The sequence below is a fragment of the Phyllobates terribilis genome, unplaced genomic scaffold, assembly GCF_046119375.1.
Source record: "Phyllobates terribilis strain yellow unplaced genomic scaffold, ASM4611937v1 Scaffold_376__1_contigs__length_1858288, whole genome shotgun sequence".
NCBI lineage: Eukaryota > Metazoa > Chordata > Amphibia > Anura > Dendrobatidae > Phyllobates > Phyllobates terribilis.
Genome location: NW_027363136.1, coordinates 1740919 through 1759868, shown reverse-complemented (window position 1 = coordinate 1759868; position 18950 = coordinate 1740919). Strand labels below are relative to the sequence as shown.

The window sequence follows — 18950 nt, the reverse complement described above, 5'->3', positions numbered from 1 at the left end:
GTTTTGTAAATTTCATTTGTCTTTTAACGTTTGGTATTTGTGTAATTATGCTTGTAATTTGTTAAAGTTTTAATAAACGGTTTTATCCCTCTGCAGGGGATAGCCAAATTAAAAAAAATCTGTTCTTATCAGTTTAATATCTGATACGTCCCCTATCTGGGGACCATATATTAAATGGATTTTTAGAACAGGGAGATGGAAAAAGAGCTTGCTCTGTCCACTCCACGCATTGACCTGGTATTGCAGTATCTCCAGGACCGGTGCACCCCTTCTTTAATGCAGTTTCTAAAATCAGAAAGAATTGAATTCAATGTTTTTTGTTCATTTTGCTTGTTTGTCGGATTTTGGGATGGACTCTTTGGCTTTGCTTTTCTTCTCCTCATTGGATTTTTCATGTTCAAAGTTGCAGAAGCCAGATTACAAGCTCATTTTGGTTCAACTTCAGCAACTGTGCATTGCATTGCCATGTAATGTGATGCAATGCTATCTTTCTAGCTCTCCCTTTTTACTTCCTTTTGGATAAACAGACATATTAGGCAAGCATTTTGGAGCTTTCACCTAAATAACTACAGGTGGTGAGATAAGCTGCACAATATAATTGACCTTTCAGTATATTGTTGCACACACACCATCTATTTAGCAAATGCCCTTGTTATCAACAGCAGCCTTTTAAACTCACCTGAGCTAACAGGTATGTGCGCTGGTTACTCTGCTGCGCTTAAAATTTCTTTTTTGGTTTGCTACAATGCCTTTTCTGAAACGTTGTCTCCTTCTGCTGGAACACTGACTTCTTTCATTTAATGCCTGCAGACTATAAAAGAGAACCCAACCCAAAAAGTTTGGTTGATTAGTCTGTGGCATTCTGTTAAACTGTTGCTTATGGCGGTCTCTGTGAGCTTCTCAGCGACATTCAGCCAGCCAGGTATCCTGCCTGCAGTAGATGGAATGTGGCAATGGAACGCTGGCTGCGCGTGTCATAATAGGCTCTGAGCCTTTATATACCTGTGCACAGCAGCAGCCACCTTCAGTCTGCTGCTGGACAGCCAGCAGCAGCAGCAGCAGGAGAGGTATGTAATCAGGAGCCCTCCTGCTAAGGGTAGACAGCTGCTCGTTCCACCCCACCCCCCGCCTTAATTGGTTCTCCTCCCTTCCAACGGTGTTGAGGCGGGTGGGAACAGCAGGGGGTGAAGGTGCTGTGTTTAAAGAGGTGGAGTTATGCAGATCTAAAACGCGTGGATTGCAGCAGCAGCAAGCCGAAAAGTGCAGGCATGTAAGGGATCTAGAGGTTGACAACATGTCTTCTTAACGGGAGTCCAGGAGCTCATCTCCACAAATGGACTTTTCAGGATCCTTGGGTGGCTCCGTAGTTTGAAACCAATTCTGGTTATCGCTTCTCGGCCTTTTGGCTAAGATCAAGTGTAGTATCTGTTCTTATCAGTTTAATATCTGATACGTCCCCTATCTGGGGACCATATATTAAATGGATTTTTAGAACAGGGAGATGGAAAAAGAGCTTGCTCTGTCCACTCCACGCATTGACCTGGTATTGCAGTATCTCCAGGACCGGTGCACCCCTTCTTTAATGCAGTTTCTAAAATCAGAAAGAATTGAATTCAATGTTTTTTGTTCATTTTGCTTGTTTGTCGGATTTTGGGATGGACTCTTTGGCTTTGCTTTTCTTCTCCTCATTGGATTTTTCATGTTCAAAGTTGCAGAAGCCAGATTACAAGCTCATTTTGGTTCAACTTCAGCAACTGTGCATTGCATTGCCATGTAATGTGATGCAATGCTATCTTTCTAGCTCTCCCTTTTTACTTCCTTTTGGATAAACAGACATATTAGGCAAGCATTTTGGAGCTTTCACCTAAATAACTACAGGTGGTGAGATAAGCTGCACAATATAATTGACCTTTCAGTATATTGTTGCACACACACCATCTATTTAGCAAATGCCCTTGTTATCAACAGCAGCCTTTTAAACTCACCTGAGCTAACAGGTATGTGCGCTGGTTACTCTGCTGCACTTAAAATTTCTTTTTTGGTTTGCTACAATGTCTTTTCTGAAACGTTGTCTCCTTCTGCTGGAACACTGACTTCTTTCATTTAATGCCTGCAGACTATAAAAGAGAACCCAACCCAAAAAGTTTGGTTGATTAGTCTGTGGCATTCTGTTAAACTGTTGCTTATGGCGGTCTCTGTGAGCTTCTCAGCGACATTCAGCCAGCCAGGTATCCTGCCTGCAGTAGATGGAATGTGGCAATGGAACGCTGGCTGCGCGTGTCATAATAGGCTCTGAGCCTTTATATACCTGTGCACAGCAGCAGCCACCTTCAGTCTGCTGCTGGACAGCCAGCAGCAGCAGCAGCAGGAGAGGTATGTAATCAGGAGCCCTCCTGCTAAGGGTAGACAGCTGCTCGTTCCACCCCACCCCCCGCCTTAATTGGTTCTCCTCCCTTCCAACGGTGTTGAGGCGGGTGGGAACAGCAGGGGGTGAAGGTGCTGTGTTTAAAGAGGTGGAGTTATGCAGATCTAAAACGCGTGGATTGCAGCAGCAGCAAGCCGAAAAGTGCAGGCATGTAAGGGATCTAGAGGTTGACAACATGTCTTCTTAACGGGAGTCCAGGAGCTCATCTCCACAAATGGACTTTTCAGGATCCTTGGGTGGCTCCGTAGTTTGAAACCAATTCTGGTTATCGCTTCTCGGCCTTTTGGCTAAGATCAAGTGTAGTATCTGTTCTTATCAGTTTAATATCTGATACGTCCCCTATCTGGGGACCATATATTAAATGGATTTTTAGAACAGGGAGATGGAAAAAGAGCTTGCTCTGTCCACTCCACGCATTGACCTGGTATTGCAGTATCTCCAGGACCGGTGCACCCCTTCTTTAATGCAGTTTCTAAAATCAGAAAGAATTGAATTCAATGTTTTTTGTTCATTTTGCTTGTTTGTCGGATTTTGGGATGGACTCTTTGGCTTTGCTTTTCTTCTCCTCATTGGATTTTTCATGTTCAAAGTTGCAGAAGCCAGATTACAAGCTCATTTTGGTTCAACTTCAGCAACTGTGCATTGCATTGCCATGTAATGTGATGCAATGCTATCTTTCTAGCTCTCCCTTTTTACTTCCTTTTGGATAAACAGACATATTAGGCAAGCATTTTGGAGCTTTCACCTAAATAACTACAGGTGGTGAGATAAGCTGCACAATATAATTGACCTTTCAGTATATTGTTGCACACACACCATCTATTTAGCAAATGCCCTTGTTATCAACAGCAGCCTTTTAAACTCACCTGAGCTAACAGGTATGTGCGCTGGTTACTCTGCTGCACTTAAAATTTCTTTTTTGGTTTGCTACAATGCCTTTTCTGAAACGTTGTCTCCTTCTGCTGGAACACTGACTTCTTTCATTTAATGCCTGCAGACTATAAAAGAGAACCCAACCCAAAAAGTTTGGTTGATTAGTCTGTGGCATTCTGTTAAACTGTTGCTTATGGCGGTCTCTGTGAGCTTCTCAGCGACATTCAGCCAGCCAGGTATCCTGCCTGCAGTAGATGGAATGTGGCAATGGAACGCTGGCTGCGCGTGTCATAATAGGCTCTGAGCCTTTATATACCTGTGCACAGCAGCAGCCACCTTCAGTCTGCTGCTGGACAGCCAGCAGCAGCAGCAGCAGGAGAGGTATGTAATCAGGAGCCCTCCTGCTAAGGGTAGACAGCTGCTCGTTCCACCCCACCCCCCGCCTTAATTGGTTCTCTTCCCTTCCAACGGTGTTGAGGCGGGTGGGAACAGCAGGGGGTGAAGGTGCTGTGTTTAAAGAGGTGGAGTTATGCAGATCTAAAACGCGTGGATTGCAGCAGCAGCAAGCCGAAAAGTGCAGGCATGTAAGGGATCTAGAGGTTGACAACATGTCTTCTTAACGGGAGTCCAGGAGCTCATCTCCACAAATGGACTTTTCAGGATCCTTGGGTGGCTCCGTAGTTTGAAACCAATTCTGGTTATCGCTTCTCGGCCTTTTGGCTAAGATCAAGTGTAGTATCTGTTCTTATCAGTTTAATATCTGATACGTCCCCTATCTGGGGACCATATATTAAATGGATTTTTAGAACAGGGAGATGGAAAAAGAGCTTGCTCTGTCCACTCCACGCATTGACCTGGTATTGCAGTATCTCCAGGACCGGTGCACCCCTTCTTTAATGCAGTTTCTAAAATCAGAAAGAATTGAATTCAATGTTTTTTGTTCATTTTGCTTGTTTGTCGGATTTTGGGATGGACTCTTTGGCTTTGCTTTTCTTCTCCTCCATTGGATTTTTCATGTTCAAAGTTGCAGAAGCCAGATTACAAGCTCATTTTGGTTCAACTTCAGCAACTGTGCATTGCATTGCCATGTAATGTGATGCAATGCTATCTTTCTAGCTCTCCCTTTTTACTTCCTTTTGGATAAACAGACATATTAGGCAAGCATTTTGGAGCTTTCACCTAAATAACTACAGGTGGTGAGATAAGCTGCACAATATAATTGACCTTTCAGTATATTGTTGCACACACACCATCTATTTAGCAAATGCCCTTGTTATCAACAGCAGCCTTTTAAACTCACCTGAGCTAACAGGTATGTGCGCTGGTTACTCTGCTGCGCTTAAAATTTCTTTTTTGGTTTGCTACAATGCCTTTTCTGAAACGTTGTCTCCTTCTGCTGGAACACTGACTTCTTTCATTTAATGCCTGCAGACTATAAAAGAGAACCCAACCCAAAAAGTTTGGTTGATTAGTCTGTGGCATTCTGTTAAACTGTTGCTTATGGCGGTCTCTGTGAGCTTCTCAGCGACATTCAGCCAGCCAGGTATCCTGCCTGCAGTAGATGGAATGTGGCAATGGAACGCTGGCTGCGCGTGTCATAATAGGCTCTGAGCCTTTATATACCTGTGCACAGCAGCAGCCACCTTCAGTCTGCTGCTGGACAGCCAGCAGCAGCAGGAGAGGTATGTAATCAGGAGCCCTCCTGCTAAGGGTAGACAGCTGCTCGTTCCACCCCACCCCCCGCCTTAATTGGTTCTCCTCCCTTCCAACGGTGTTGAGGCGGGTGGGAACAGCAGGGGGTGAAGGTGCTGTGTTTAAAGAGGTGGAGTTATGCAGATCTAAAACGCGTGGATTGCAGCAGCAGCAAGCCGAAAAGTGCAGGCATGTAAGGGATCTAGAGGTTGACAACATGTCTTCTTAACGGGAGTCCAGGAGCTCATCTCCACAAATGGACTTTTCAGGATCCTTGGGTGGCTCCGTAGTTTGAAACCAATTCTGGTTATCGCTTCTCGGCCTTTTGGCTAAGATCAAGTGTAGTATATGTTCTTATCAGTTTAATATCTGATACGTCCCCTATCTGGGGACCATATATTAAATGGATTTTTAGAACAGGGAGATGGAAAAAGAGCTTGCTCTGTCCACTCCACGCATTGACCTGGTATTGCAGTATCTCCAGGACCGGTGCACCCCTTCTTTAATGCAGTTTCTAAAATCAGAAAGAATTGAATTCAATGTTTTTTGTTCATTTTGCTTGTTTGTCGGATTTTGGGATGGACTCTTTGGCTTTGCTTTTCTTCTCCTCATTGGATTTTTCATGTTCAAAGTTGCAGAAGCCAGATTACAAGCTCATTTTGGTTCAACTTCAGCAACTGTGCATTGCATTGCCATGTAATGTGATGCAATGCTATCTTTCTAGCTCTCCCTTTTTACTTCCTTTTGGATAAACAGACATATTAGGCAAGCATTTTGGAGCTTTCACCTAAATAACTACAGGTGGTGAGATAAGCTGCACAATATAATTGACCTTTCAGTATATTGTTGCACACACACCATCTATTTAGCAAATGCCCTTGTTATCAACAGCAGCCTTTTAAACTCACCTGAGCTAACAGGTATGTGCGCTGGTTACTCTGCTGCGCTTAAAATTTCTTTTTTGGTTTGCTACAATGCCTTTTCTGAAACGTTGTCTCCTTCTGCTGGAACACTGACTTCTTTCATTTAATGCCTGCAGACTATAAAAGAGAACCCAACCCAAAAAGTTTGGTTGATTAGTCTGTGGCATTCTGTTAAACTGTTGCTTATGGCGGTCTCTGTGAGCTTCTCAGCGACATTCAGCCAGCCAGGTATCCTGCCTGCAGTAGATGGAATGTGGCAATGGAACGCTGGCTGCGCGTGTCATAATAGGCTCTGAGCCTTTATATACCTGTGCACAGCAGCAGCCACCTTCAGTCTGCTGCTGGACAGCCAGCAGCAGCAGCAGCAGGAGAGGTATGTAATCAGGAGCCCTCCTGCTAAGGGTAGACAGCTGCTCGTTCCACCCCACCCCCCGCCTTAATTGGTTCTCCTCCCTTCCAACGGTGTTGAGGCGGGTGGGAACAGCAGGGGGTGAAGGTGCTGTGTTTAAAGAGGTGGAGTTATGCAGATCTAAAACGCGTGGATTGCAGCAGCAGCAAGCCGAAAAGTGCAGGCATGTAAGGGATCTAGAGGTTGACAACATGTCTTCTTAACGGGAGTCCAGGAGCTCATCTCCACAAATGGACTTTTCAGGATCCTTGGGTGGCTCCGTAGTTTGAAACCAATTCTGGTTATCGCTTCTCGGCCTTTTGGCTAAGATCAAGTGTAGTATCTGTTCTTATCAGTTTAATATCTGATACGTCCCCTATCTGGGGACCATATATTAAATGGATTTTTAGAACAGGGAGATGGAAAAAGAGCTTGCTCTGTCCACTCCACGCATTGACCTGGTATTGCAGTATCTCCAGGACCGGTGCACCCCTTCTTTAATGCAGTTTCTAAAATCAGAAAGAATTGAATTCAATGTTTTTTGTTCATTTTGCTTGTTTGTCGGATTTTGGGATGGACTCTTTGGCTTTGCTTTTCTTCTCCTCATTGGATTTTTCATGTTCAAAGTTGCAGAAGCCAGATTACAAGCTCATTTTGGTTCAACTTCAGCAACTGTGCATTGCATTGCCATGTAATGTGATGCAATGCTATCTTTCTAGCTCTCCCTTTTTACTTCCTTTTGGATAAACAGACATATTAGGCAAGCATTTTGGAGCTTTCACCTAAATAACTACAGGTGGTGAGATAAGCTGCACAATATAATTGACCTTTCAGTATATTGTTGCACACACACCATCTATTTAGCAAATGCCCTTGTTATCAACAGCAGCCTTTTAAACTCACCTGAGCTAACAGGTATGTGCGCTGGTTACTCTGCTGCGCTTAAAATTTCTTTTTTGGTTTGCTACAATGCCTTTTCTGAAACGTTGTCTCCTTCTGCTGGAACACTGACTTCTTTCATTTAATGCCTGCAGACTATAAAAGAGAACCCAACCCAAAAAGTTTGGTTGATTAGTCTGTGGCATTCTGTTAAACTGTTGCTTATGGCGGTCTCTGTGAGCTTCTCAGCGACATTCAGCCAGCCAGGTATCCTGCCTGCAGTAGATGGAATGTGGCAATGGAACGCTGGCTGCGCGTGTCATAATAGGCTCTGAGCCTTTATATACCTGTGCACAGCAGCAGCCACCTTCAGTCTGCTGCTGGACAGCCAGCAGCAGCAGCAGCAGGAGAGGTATGTAATCAGGAGCCCTCCTGCTAAGGGTAGACAGCTGCTCGTTCCACCCCACCCCCCGCCTTAATTGGTTCTCCTCCCTTCCAACGGTGTTGAGGCGGGTGGGAACAGCAGGGGGTGAAGGTGCTGTGTTTAAAGAGGTGGAGTTATGCAGATCTAAAACGCGTGGATTGCAGCAGCAGCAAGCCGAAAAGTGCAGGCATGTAAGGGATCTAGAGGTTGACAACATGTCTTCTTAACGGGAGTCCAGGAGCTCATCTCCACAAATGGACTTTTCAGGATCCTTGGGTGGCTCCGTAGTTTGAAACCAATTCTGGTTATCGCTTCTCGGCCTTTTGGCTAAGATCAAGTGTAGTATCTGTTCTTATCAGTTTAATATCTGATACGTCCCCTATCTGGGGACCATATATTAAATGGATTTTTAGAACAGGGAGATGGAAAAAGAGCTTGCTCTGTCCACTCCACGCATTGACCTGGTATTGCAGTATCTCCAGGACCGGTGCACCCCTTCTTTAATGCAGTTTCTAAAATCAGAAAGAATTGAATTCAATGTTTTTTGTTCATTTTGCTTGTTTGTCGGATTTTGGGATGGACTCTTTGGCTTTGCTTTTCTTCTCCTCATTGGATTTTTCATGTTCAAAGTTGCAGAAGCCAGATTACAAGCTCATTTTGGTTCAACTTCAGCAACTGTGCATTGCATTGCCATGTAATGTGATGCAATGCTATCTTTCTAGCTCTCCCTTTTTACTTCCTTTTGGATAAACAGACATATTAGGCAAGCATTTTGGAGCTTTCACCTAAATAACTACAGGTGGTGAGATAAGCTGCACAATATAATTGACCTTTCAGTATATTGTTGCACACACACCATCTATTTAGCAAATGCCCTTGTTATCAACAGCAGCCTTTTAAACTCACCTGAGCTAACAGGTATGTGCGCTGGTTACTCTGCTGCGCTTAAAATTTCTTTTTTGGTTTGCTACAATGCCTTTTCTGAAACGTTGTCTCCTTCTGCTGGAACACTGACTTCTTTCATTTAATGCCTGCAGACTATAAAAGAGAACCCAACCCAAAAAGTTTGGTTGATTAGTCTGTGGCATTCTGTTAAACTGTTGCTTATGGCGGTCTCTGTGAGCTTCTCAGCGACATTCAGCCAGCCAGGTATCCTGCCTGCAGTAGATGGAATGTGGCAATGGAACGCTGGCTGCGCGTGTCATAATAGGCTCTGAGCCTTTATATACCTGTGCACAGCAGCAGCCACCTTCAGTCTGCTGCTGGACAGCCAGCAGCAGCAGCAGCAGGAGAGGTATGTAATCAGGAGCCCTCCTGCTAAGGGTAGACAGCTGCTCGTTCCACCCCACCCCCCGCCTTAATTGGTTCTCCTCCCTTCCAACGGTGTTGAGGCGGGTGGGAACAGCAGGGGGTGAAGGTGCTGTGTTTAAAGAGGTGGAGTTATGCAGATCTAAAACGCGTGGATTGCAGCAGCAGCAAGCCGAAAAGTACAGGCATGTAAGGGATCTAGAGGTTGACAACATGTCTTCTTAACGGGAGTCCAGGAGCTCATCTCCACAAATGGACTTTTCAGGATCCTTGGGTGGCTCCGTAGTTTGAAACCAATTCTGGTTATCGCTTCTCGGCCTTTTGGCTAAGATCAAGTGTAGTATCTTTTGAAAAGGCAGTTTTGTCCTTGGGCTGCCCTAGTAAATTGATGCATATTACACACTGGTTTGGTGCACTTGTTAGTACGCCAGGTGGCTCATAGAGTTATCTGATGGAAAACATGGCCCTCCAGGATCGAAGTCACTAGGCTGGGTAAGTGTGAGGGCTTTGGAGCAATGTGCCCCAGGAGTAGGCGCCCTGGTGGGAGTCCAAGCTTACTGGGACTGGGAACCCCAGAAAGACTTGGCTTCGTAGCACGCCGCACCTTTGCCAATCATACTTTCTGAGCAACCCCCCCTATTCCTGGCCTCCGGGCTAGGAAGGGGAATTTTTATAAACCCGGTCGGAGGTCCGGTCAGCTTTGGGCTGAGAAACCAACACAGGCTCCAGCTCCACTAGGGTGGCAGCCTAGATGGAAGCTGGGAGCACGAAAACGGCTCTTCTCCGGCTTCGGCTAGGGAGAGCATCGGAGATCCCTGACCCTCGCTGTGGCCTTCTGGCTCGGAGGGATGGGGATGGTTTATTGGGAACCCTCTCCTCCGGGAAGGGTCCACATGAATCCTCACCTCGTGCGCTGTTTTGGTGTGACTTCGGTCACATTTTTCAGTGCCTTGGATGCAGCTTCAATCAAAAAATCTGTTCTTATCAGTTTAATATCTGATACGTCCCCTATCTGGGGACCATATATTAAATGGATTTTTAGAACAGGGAGATGGAAAAAGAGCTTGCTCTGTCCACTCCACGCATTGACCTGGTATTGCAGTATCTCCAGGACCGGTGCACCCCTTCTTTAATGCAGTTTCTAAAATCAGAAAGAATTGAATTCAATGTTTTTTGTTCATTTTGCTTGTTTGTCGGATTTTGGGATGGACTCTTTGGCTTTGCTTTTCTTCTCCTCATTGGATTTTTCATGTTCAAAGTTGCAGAAGCCAGATTACAAGCTCATTTTGGTTCAACTTCAGCAACTGTGCATTGCATTGCCATGTAATGTGATGCAATGCTATCTTTCTAGCTCTCCCTTTTTACTTCCTTTTGGATAAACAGACATATTAGGCAAGCATTTTGGAGCTTTCACCTAAATAACTACAGGTGGTGAGATAAGCTGCACAATATAATTGACCTTTCAGTATATTGTTGCACACACACCATCTATTTAGCAAATGCCCTTGTTATCAACAGCAGCCTTTTAAACTCACCTGAGCTAACAGGTATGTGCGCTGGTTACTCTGCTGCGCTTAAAATTTCTTTTTTGGTTTGCTACAATGCCTTTTCTGAAACGTTGTCTCCTTCTGCTGGAACACTGACTTCTTTCATTTAATGCCTGCAGACTATAAAAGAGAACCCAACCCAAAAAGTTTGGTTGATTAGTCTGTGGCATTCTGTTAAACTGTTGCTTATGGCGGTCTCTGTGAGCTTCTCAGCGACATTCAGCCAGCCAGGTATCCTGCCTGCAGTAGATGGAATGTGGCAATGGAACGCTGGCTGCGCGTGTCATAATAGGCTCTGAGCCTTTATATACCTGTGCACAGCAGCAGCCACCTTCAGTCTGCTGCTGGACAGCCAGCAGCAGCAGCAGCAGGAGAGGTATGTAATCAGGAGCCCTCCTGCTAAGGGTAGACAGCTGCTCGTTCCACCCCACCCCCCGCCTTAATTGGTTCTCCTCCCTTCCAACGGTGTTGAGGCGGGTGGGAACAGCAGGGGGTGAAGGTGCTGTGTTTAAAGAGGTGGAGTTATGCAGATCTAAAACGCGTGGATTGCAGCAGCAGCAAGCCGAAAAGTGCAGGCATGTAAGGGATCTAGAGGTTGACAACATGTCTTCTTAACGGGAGTCCAGGAGCTCATCTCCACAAATGGACTTTTCAGGATCCTTGGGTGGCTCCGTAGTTTGAAACCAATTCTGGTTATCGCTTCTCGGCCTTTTGGCTAAGATCAAGTGTAGTATCTGTTCTTATCAGTTTAATATCTGATACGTCCCCTATCTGGGGACCATATATTAAATGGATTTTTAGAACAGGGAGATGGAAAAAGAGCTTGCTCTGTCCACTCCACGCATTGACCTGGTATTGCAGTATCTCCAGGACCGGTGCACCCCTTCTTTAATGCAGTTTCTAAAATCAGAAAGAATTGAATTCAATGTTTTTTGTTCATTTTGCTTGTTTGTCGGATTTTGGGATGGACTCTTTGGCTTTGCTTTTCTTCTCCTCATTGGATTTTTCATGTTCAAAGTTGCAGAAGCCAGATTACAAGCTCATTTTGGTTCAACTTCAGCAACTGTGCATTGCATTGCCATGTAATGTGATGCAATGCTATCTTTCTAGCTCTCCCTTTTTACTTCCTTTTGGATAAACAGACATATTAGGCAAGCATTTTGGAGCTTTCACCTAAATAACTACAGGTGGTGAGATAAGCTGCACAATATAATTGACCTTTCAGTATATTGTTGCACACACACCATCTATTTAGCAAATGCCCTTGTTATCAACAGCAGCCTTTTAAACTCACCTGAGCTAACAGGTATGTGCGCTGGTTACTCTGCTGCGCTTAAAATTTCTTTTTTGGTTTGCTACAATGCCTTTTCTGAAACGTTGTCTCCTTCTGCTGGAACACTGACTTCTTTCATTTAATGCCTGCAGACTATAAAAGAGAACCCAACCCAAAAAGTTTGGTTGATTAGTCTGTGGCATTCTGTTAAACTGTTGCTTATGGCGGTCTCTGTGAGCTTCTCAGCGACATTCAGCCAGCCAGGTATCCTGCCTGCAGTAGATGGAATGTGGCAATGGAACGCTGGCTGCGCGTGTCATAATAGGCTCTGAGCCTTTATATACCTGTGCACAGCAGCAGCCACCTTCAGTCTGCTGCTGGACAGCCAGCAGCAGCAGCAGCAGGAGAGGTATGTAATCAGGAGCCCTCCTGCTAAGGGTAGACAGCTGCTCGTTCCACCCCACCCCCCGCCTTAATTGGTTCTCCTCCCTTCCAACGGTGTTGAGGCGGGTGGGAACAGCAGGGGGTGAAGGTGCTGTGTTTAAAGAGGTGGAGTTATGCAGATCTAAAACGCGTGGATTGCAGCAGCAGCAAGCCGAAAAGTGCAGGCATGTAAGGGATCTAGAGGTTGACAACATGTCTTCTTAACGGGAGTCCAGGAGCTCATCTCCACAAATGGACTTTTCAGGATCCTTGGGTGGCTCCGTAGTTTGAAACCAATTCTGGTTATCGCTTCTCGGCCTTTTGGCTAAGATCAAGTGTAGTATCTGTTCTTATCAGTTTAATATCTGATACGTCCCCTATCTGGGGACCATATATTAAATGGATTTTTAGAACAGGGAGATGGAAAAAGAGCTTGCTCTGTCCACTCCACGCATTGACCTGGTATTGCAGTTTCTCCAGGACCGGTGCACCCCTTCTTTAATGCAGTTTCTAAAATCAGAAAGAATTGAATTCAATGTTTTTTGTTCATTTTGCTTGTTTGTCGGATTTTGGGATGGACTCTTTGGCTTTGCTTTTCTTCTCCTCATTGGATTTTTCATGTTCAAAGTTGCAGAAGCCAGATTACAAGCTCATTTTGGTTCAACTTCAGCAACTGTGCATTGCATTGCCATGTAATGTGATGCAATGCTATCTTTCTAGCTCTCCCTTTTTACTTCCTTTTGGATAAACAGACATATTAGGCAAGCATTTTGGAGCTTTCACCTAAATAACTACAGGTGGTGAGATAAGCTGCACAATATAATTGACCTTTCAGTATATTGTTGCACACACACCATCTATTTAGCAAATGCCCTTGTTATCAACAGCAGCCTTTTAAACTCACCTGAGCTAACAGGTATGTGCGCTGGTTACTCTGCTGCGCTTAAAATTTCTTTTTTGGTTTGCTACAATGCCTTTTCTGAAACGTTGTCTCCTTCTGCTGGAACACTGACTTCTTTCATTTAATGCCTGCAGACTATAAAAGAGAACCCAACCCAAAAAGTTTGGTTGATTAGTCTGTGGCATTCTGTTAAACTGTTGCTTATGGCGGTCTCTGTGAGCTTCTCAGCGACATTCAGCCAGCCAGGTATCCTGCCTGCAGTAGATGGAATGTGGCAATGGAACGCTGGCTGCGCGTGTCATAATAGGCTCTGAGCCTTTATATACCTGTGCACAGCAGCAGCCACCTTCAGTCTGCTGCTGGACAGCCAGCAGCAGCAGCAGCAGGAGAGGTATGTAATCAGGAGCCCTCCTGCTAAGGGTAGACAGCTGCTCGTTCCACCCCACCCCCCGCCTTAATTGGTTCTCCTCCCTTCCAACGGTGTTGAGGCGGGTGGGAACAGCAGGGGGTGAATGTGCTGTGTTTAAAGAGGTGGAGTTATGCAGATCTAAAACGCGTGGATTGCAGCAGCAGCAAGCCGAAAAGTGCAGGCATGTAAGGGATCTAGAGGTTGACAACATGTCTTCTTAACGGGAGTCCAGGAGCTCATCTCCACAAATGGACTTTTCAGGATCCTTGGGTGGCTCCGTAGTTTGAAACCAATTCTGGTTATCGCTTCTCGGCCTTTTGGCTAAGATCAAGTGTAGTATCTGTTCTTATCAGTTTAATATCTGATACGTCCCCTATCTGGGGACCATATATTAAATGGATTTTTAGAACAGGGAGATGGAAAAAGAGCTTGCTCTGTCCACTCCACGCATTGACCTGGTATTGCAGTATCTCCAGGACCGGTGCACCCCTTCTTTAATGCAGTTTCTAAAATCAGAAAGAATTGAATTCAATGTTTTTTGTTCATTTTGCTTGTTTGTCGGATTTTGGGATGGACTCTTTGGCTTTGCTTTTCTTCTCCTCATTGGATTTTTCATGTTCAAAGTTGCAGAAGCCAGATTACAAGCTCATTTTGGTTCAACTTCAGCAACTGTGCATTGCATTGCCATGTAATGTGATGCAATGCTATCTTTCTAGCTCTCCCTTTTTACTTCCTTTTGGATAAACAGACATATTAGGCAAGCATTTTGGAGCTTTCACCTAAATAACTACAGGTGGTGAGATAAGCTGCACAATATAATTGACCTTTCAGTATATTGTTGCACACGCACCATCTATTTAGCAAATGCCCTTGTTATCAACAGCAGCCTTTTAAACTCACCTGAGCTAACAGGTATGTGCGCTGTTTACTCTGCTGCACTTAAAATTTCTTTTTTGGTTTGCTACAATGCCTTTTCTGAAACGTTGTCTCCTTCTGCTGGAACACTGACTTCTTTCATTTAATGCCTGCAGACTATAAAAGAGAACCCAACCCAAAAAGTTTGGTTGATTAGTCTGTGGCATTCTGTTAAACTGTTGCTTATGGCGGTCTCTGTGAGCTTCTCAGCGACATTCAGCCAGCCAGGTATCCTGCCTGCAGTAGATGGAATGTGGCAATGGAACGCTGGCTGCGCGTGTCATAATAGGCTCTGAGCCTTTATATACCTGTGCACAGCAGCAGCCACCTTCAGTCTGCTGCTGGACAGCCAGCAGCAGCAGCAGCAGGAGAGGTATGTAATCAGGAGCCCTCCTGCTAAGGGTAGACAGCTGCTCGTTCCACCCCACCCCCCGCCTTAATTGGTTCTCCTCCCTTCCAACGGTGTTGAGGCGGGTGGGAACAGCAGGGGGTGAAGGTGCTGTGTTTAAAGAGGTGGAGTTATGCAGATCTAAAACGCGTGGATTGCAGCAGCAGCAAGCCGAAAAGTGCAGGCATGTAAGGGATCTAGAGGTTGACAACATGTCTTCTTAACGGGAGTCCAGGAGCTCATCTCCACAAATGGACTTTTCAGGATCCTTGGGTGGCTCCGTAGTATGAAACCCATTCTGGTTATCGCTTCTCGGCCTTTTGGCTAAGATCAAGTGTAGTATCTGTTCTTATCAGTTTAATATCTGATACGTCCCCTATCTGGGGACCATATATTAAATGGATTTTTAGAACAGGGAGATGGAAAAAGAGCTTGCTCTGTCCACTCCACGCATTGACCTGGTATTGCAGTTTCTCCAGGACCGGTGCACCCCTTCTTTAATGCAGTTTCTAAAATCAGAAAGAATTGAATTCAATGTTTTTTGTTCATTTTGCTTGTTTGTCGGATTTTGGGATGGACTCTTTGGCTTTGCTTTTCTTCTCCTCATTGGATTTTTCATGTTCAAAGTTGCAGAAGCCAGATTACAAGCTCATTTTGGTTCAACTTCAGCAACTGTGCATTGCATTGCCATGTAATGTGATGCAATGCTATCTTTCTAGCTCTCCCTTTTTACTTCCTTTTGGATAAACAGACATATTAGGCAAGCATTTTGGAGCTTTCACCTAAATAACTACAGGTGGTGAGATAAGCTGCACAATATAATTGACCTTTCAGTATATTGTTGCACACACACCATCTATTTAGCAAATGCCCTTGTTATCAACAGCAGCCTTTTAAACTCACCTGAGCTAACAGGTATGTGCGCTGGTTACTCTGCTGCGCTTAAAATTTCTTTTTTGGTTTGCTACAATGCCTTTTCTGAAACGTTGTCTCCTTCTGCTGGAACACTGACTTCTTTCATTTAATGCCTGCAGACTATAAAAGAGAACCCAACCCAAAAAGTTTGGTTGATTAGTCTGTGGCATTCTGTTAAACTGTTGCTTATGGCGGTCTCTGTGAGCTTCTCAGCGACATTCAGCCAGCCAGGTATCCTGCCTGCAGTAGATGGAATGTGGCAATGGAACGCTGGCTGCGCGTGTCATAATAGGCTCTGAGCCTTTATATACCTGTGCACAGCAGCAGCCACCTTCAGTCTGCTGCTGGACAGCCAGCAGCAGCAGCAGCAGGAGAGGTATGTAATCAGGAGCCCTCCTGCTAAGGGTAGACAGCTGCTCGTTCCACCCCACCCCCCGCCTTAATTGGTTCTCCTCCCTTCCAACGGTGTTGAGGCGGGTGGGAACAGCAGGGGGTGAATGTGCTGTGTTTAAAGAGGTGGAGTTATGCAGATCTAAAACGCGTGGATTGCAGCAGCAGCAAGCCGAAAAGTGCAGGCATGTAAGGGATCTAGAGGTTGACAACATGTCTTCTTAATGGGAGTCCAGGAGCTCATCTCCACAAATGGACTTTTCAGGATCCTTGGGTGGCTCCGTAGTTTGAAACCAATTCTGGTTATCGCTTCTCGGCCTTTTGGCTAAGATCAAGTGTAGTATCTGTTCTTATCAGTTTAATATCTGATACGTCCCCTATCTGGGGACCATATATTAAATGGATTTTTAGAACAGGGAGATGGAAAAAGAGCTTGCTCTGTCCACTCCACGCATTGACCTGGTATTGCAGTATCTCCAGGACCGGTGCACCCCTTCTTTAATGCAGTTTCTAAAATCAGAAAGAATTGAATTCAATGTTTTTTGTTCATTTTGCTTGTTTGTCGGATTTTGGGATGGACTCTTTGGCTTTGCTTTTCTTCTCCTCATTGGATTTTTCATGTTCAAAGTTGCAGAAGCCAGATTACAAGCTCATTTTGGTTCAACTTCAGCAACTGTGCATTGCATTGCCATGTAATGTGATGCAATGCTATCTTTCTAGCTCTCCCTTTTTACTTCCTTTTGGATAAACAGACATATTAGGCAAGCATTTTGGAGCTTTCACCTAAATAACTACAGGTGGTGAGATAAGCTGCACAATATAATTGACCTTTCAGTATATTGTTGCACACACACCATCTATTTAGCAAATGCCCTTGTTATCAACAGCAGCCTTTTAAACTCACCTGAGCTAACAGGTATGTGCGCTGGTTACTCTGCTGCACTTAAAATTTCTTTTTTGGTTTGCTACAATGCCTTTTCTGAAACGTTGTCTCCTTCTGCTGGAACACTGACTTCTTTCATTTAATGCCTGCAGACTATAAAAGAGAACCCAACCCAAAAAGTTTGGTTGATTAGTCTGTGGCATTCTGTTAAACTGTTGTTTATGGCGGTCTCTGTGAGCTTCTCAGCGACATTCAGCCAGCCAGGTATCCTGCCTGCAGTAGATGGAATGTGGCAATGGAACGCTGGCTGCGCGTGTCATAATAGGCTCTGAGCCTTTATATACCTGTGCACAGCAGCAGCCACCTTCAGTCTGCTGCTGGACAGCCAGCAGCAGCAGCAGCAGGAGAGGTATGTAATCAGGAGCCCTCCTGCTAAGGGTAGACAGCTGCTCGTTCCACCCCACCCCCCGCCTTAATTGGTTCTCCTCCCTTCCAACGGTGTTGAGGCGGGTGGGAACAGCAGGGGGTGAAGGTGCTGTGTTTAAAGAGGTGGAGTTATGCAGATCTAAAACGCGTGGATTGCAGCAGCAGCAAGCCGAAAAGTGCAGGCATGTAAGGGATCTAGAGGTTGACAACATGTCTTCTTAACGGGAGTCCAGGAGCTCATCTCCACAAATGGACTTTTCAGGATCCTTGGGTGGCTCCGTAGTTTGAAACCAATTCTGGTTATCGCTTCTCGGCCTTTTGGCTAAGATCAAGTGTAGTATCTGTTCTTATCAGTTTAATATCTGATACGTCCCCTATCTGGGGACCATATATTAAATGGATTTTTAGAACAGGGAGATGGAAAAAGAGCTTGCTCTGTCCACTCCACGCATTGACCTGGTATTGCAGTATCTCCAGGACCGGTGCACCCCTTCTTTAATGCAGTTTCTAAAATCAGAAAGAATTGAATTCAATGTTTTTTGTTCATTTTGCTTGTTTGTCGGATTTTGGGATGGACTCTTTGGCTTTGCTTTTCTTCTCCTCATTGGATTTTTCATGTTCAAAGTTGCAGAAGCCAGATTACAAGCTCATTTTGGTTCAACTTCAGCAACTGTGCATTGCATTGCCATGTAATGTGATGCAATGCTATCTTTCTAGCTCTCCCTTTTTACTTCCTTTTGGATAAACAGACATATTAGGCAAGCATTTTGGAGCTTTCACCTAAATAACTACAGGTGGTGAGATAAGCTGCACAATATAATTGACCTTTCAGTATATTGTTGCACACACACCATCTATTTAGCAAATGCCCTTGTTATCAACAGCAGCCTTTTAAACTCACCTGAGCTAACAGGTATGTGCGCTGGTTACTCTGCTGCGCTTAAAATTTCTTTTTTGGTTTGCTACAATGCCTTTTCTGAAACGTTGTCTCCTACTGCTGGAACACTGACTTCTTTCATTTAATGCCTGCAGACTATAAAAGAGAACCCAACCCAAAAAGTTTGGTTGATTAGTCTGTGGCATTCTGTTAAACTGTTGCTTATGGCGGTCTCTGTGAGCTTCTCAGCGACATTCAGCCAGCCAGGTATCCTGCCTGCAGTAGATGGAATGTGGCAATGGAACGCTGGCTGCGCGTGTCATAATAGGCTCTGAGCCTTTATATACCTGTGCACAGCAGCAGCCACCTTCAGTCTGCTGCTGGACAGCCAGCAGCAGCAGCAGCAGGAGAGGTATGTAATCAGGAGCCCTCCTGCTAAGGGTAGACAGCTGCTCGTTCCACCCCACCCCCCGCCTTAATTGGTTCTCCTCCCTTCCAACGGTGTTGAGGCGGGTGGGAACAGCAGGGGGTGAAGGTGCTGTGTTTAAAGAGGTGGAGTTATGCAGATCTAAAACGCGTGGATTGCAGCAGCAGCAAGCCGAAAAGTGCAGGCATGTAAGGGATCTAGAGGTTGACAACATGTCTTCTTAACGGGAGTCCAGGAGCTCATCTCCACAAATGGACTTTTCAG

At 45.1% G+C, this 18950-nt stretch overlaps 14 non-coding genes and 1 pseudogene across 14 annotated transcripts; all 15 read left to right on the top strand.

The window, feature by feature from the left end:
• The first annotated feature begins 84 nt into the window (after positions 1-84).
• Positions 85-271, top strand: LOC141223468 (U2 spliceosomal RNA). The gene has a single exon (XR_012291087.1). It is a non-coding gene; the product is annotated as a U2 spliceosomal RNA (small nuclear RNA).
• Positions 272-1386: 1115 nt separating this feature from the next.
• Positions 1387-1577, top strand: LOC141223340 (U2 spliceosomal RNA). Its single transcript, XR_012290969.1, has one exon. It is a non-coding gene; the product is annotated as a U2 spliceosomal RNA (small nuclear RNA).
• Positions 1578-2692: 1115 nt separating this feature from the next.
• Positions 2693-2883, top strand: LOC141223339 (U2 spliceosomal RNA). The gene has a single exon (XR_012290968.1). It is a non-coding gene; the product is annotated as a U2 spliceosomal RNA (small nuclear RNA).
• Positions 2884-3998: 1115 nt separating this feature from the next.
• Positions 3999-4189, top strand: LOC141223338 (U2 spliceosomal RNA). Its single transcript, XR_012290967.1, has one exon. It is a non-coding gene; the product is annotated as a U2 spliceosomal RNA (small nuclear RNA).
• Positions 4190-5299: 1110 nt separating this feature from the next.
• On the top strand, positions 5300-5490 carry LOC141223407 (U2 spliceosomal RNA). The gene has a single exon (XR_012291035.1). It is a non-coding gene; the product is annotated as a U2 spliceosomal RNA (small nuclear RNA).
• Positions 5491-6605: 1115 nt separating this feature from the next.
• Positions 6606-6796, top strand: LOC141223337 (U2 spliceosomal RNA). The gene has a single exon (XR_012290966.1). It is a non-coding gene; the product is annotated as a U2 spliceosomal RNA (small nuclear RNA).
• A 1115-nt stretch (positions 6797-7911) lies between these two features.
• LOC141223336 (U2 spliceosomal RNA) lies at positions 7912-8102 on the top strand. Its single transcript, XR_012290965.1, has one exon. It is a non-coding gene; the product is annotated as a U2 spliceosomal RNA (small nuclear RNA).
• Positions 8103-9217: 1115 nt separating this feature from the next.
• On the top strand, positions 9218-9333 carry LOC141223528 (U2 spliceosomal RNA; annotated as a pseudogene).
• A 524-nt stretch (positions 9334-9857) lies between these two features.
• Positions 9858-10039, top strand: LOC141223444 (U2 spliceosomal RNA). Its single transcript, XR_012291065.1, has one exon. It is a non-coding gene; the product is annotated as a U2 spliceosomal RNA (small nuclear RNA).
• Positions 10040-11154: 1115 nt separating this feature from the next.
• On the top strand, positions 11155-11345 carry LOC141223334 (U2 spliceosomal RNA). The gene has a single exon (XR_012290963.1). It is a non-coding gene; the product is annotated as a U2 spliceosomal RNA (small nuclear RNA).
• Positions 11346-12460: 1115 nt separating this feature from the next.
• LOC141223375 (U2 spliceosomal RNA) lies at positions 12461-12651 on the top strand. The gene has a single exon (XR_012291003.1). It is a non-coding gene; the product is annotated as a U2 spliceosomal RNA (small nuclear RNA).
• A 1115-nt stretch (positions 12652-13766) lies between these two features.
• Positions 13767-13957, top strand: LOC141223333 (U2 spliceosomal RNA). The gene has a single exon (XR_012290962.1). It is a non-coding gene; the product is annotated as a U2 spliceosomal RNA (small nuclear RNA).
• A 1115-nt stretch (positions 13958-15072) lies between these two features.
• LOC141223374 (U2 spliceosomal RNA) lies at positions 15073-15263 on the top strand. Its single transcript, XR_012291002.1, has one exon. It is a non-coding gene; the product is annotated as a U2 spliceosomal RNA (small nuclear RNA).
• A 1115-nt stretch (positions 15264-16378) lies between these two features.
• On the top strand, positions 16379-16569 carry LOC141223332 (U2 spliceosomal RNA). Its single transcript, XR_012290961.1, has one exon. It is a non-coding gene; the product is annotated as a U2 spliceosomal RNA (small nuclear RNA).
• Positions 16570-17684: 1115 nt separating this feature from the next.
• On the top strand, positions 17685-17875 carry LOC141223331 (U2 spliceosomal RNA). Its single transcript, XR_012290960.1, has one exon. It is a non-coding gene; the product is annotated as a U2 spliceosomal RNA (small nuclear RNA).
• The last annotated feature ends 1075 nt before the right edge of the window (positions 17876-18950 follow it).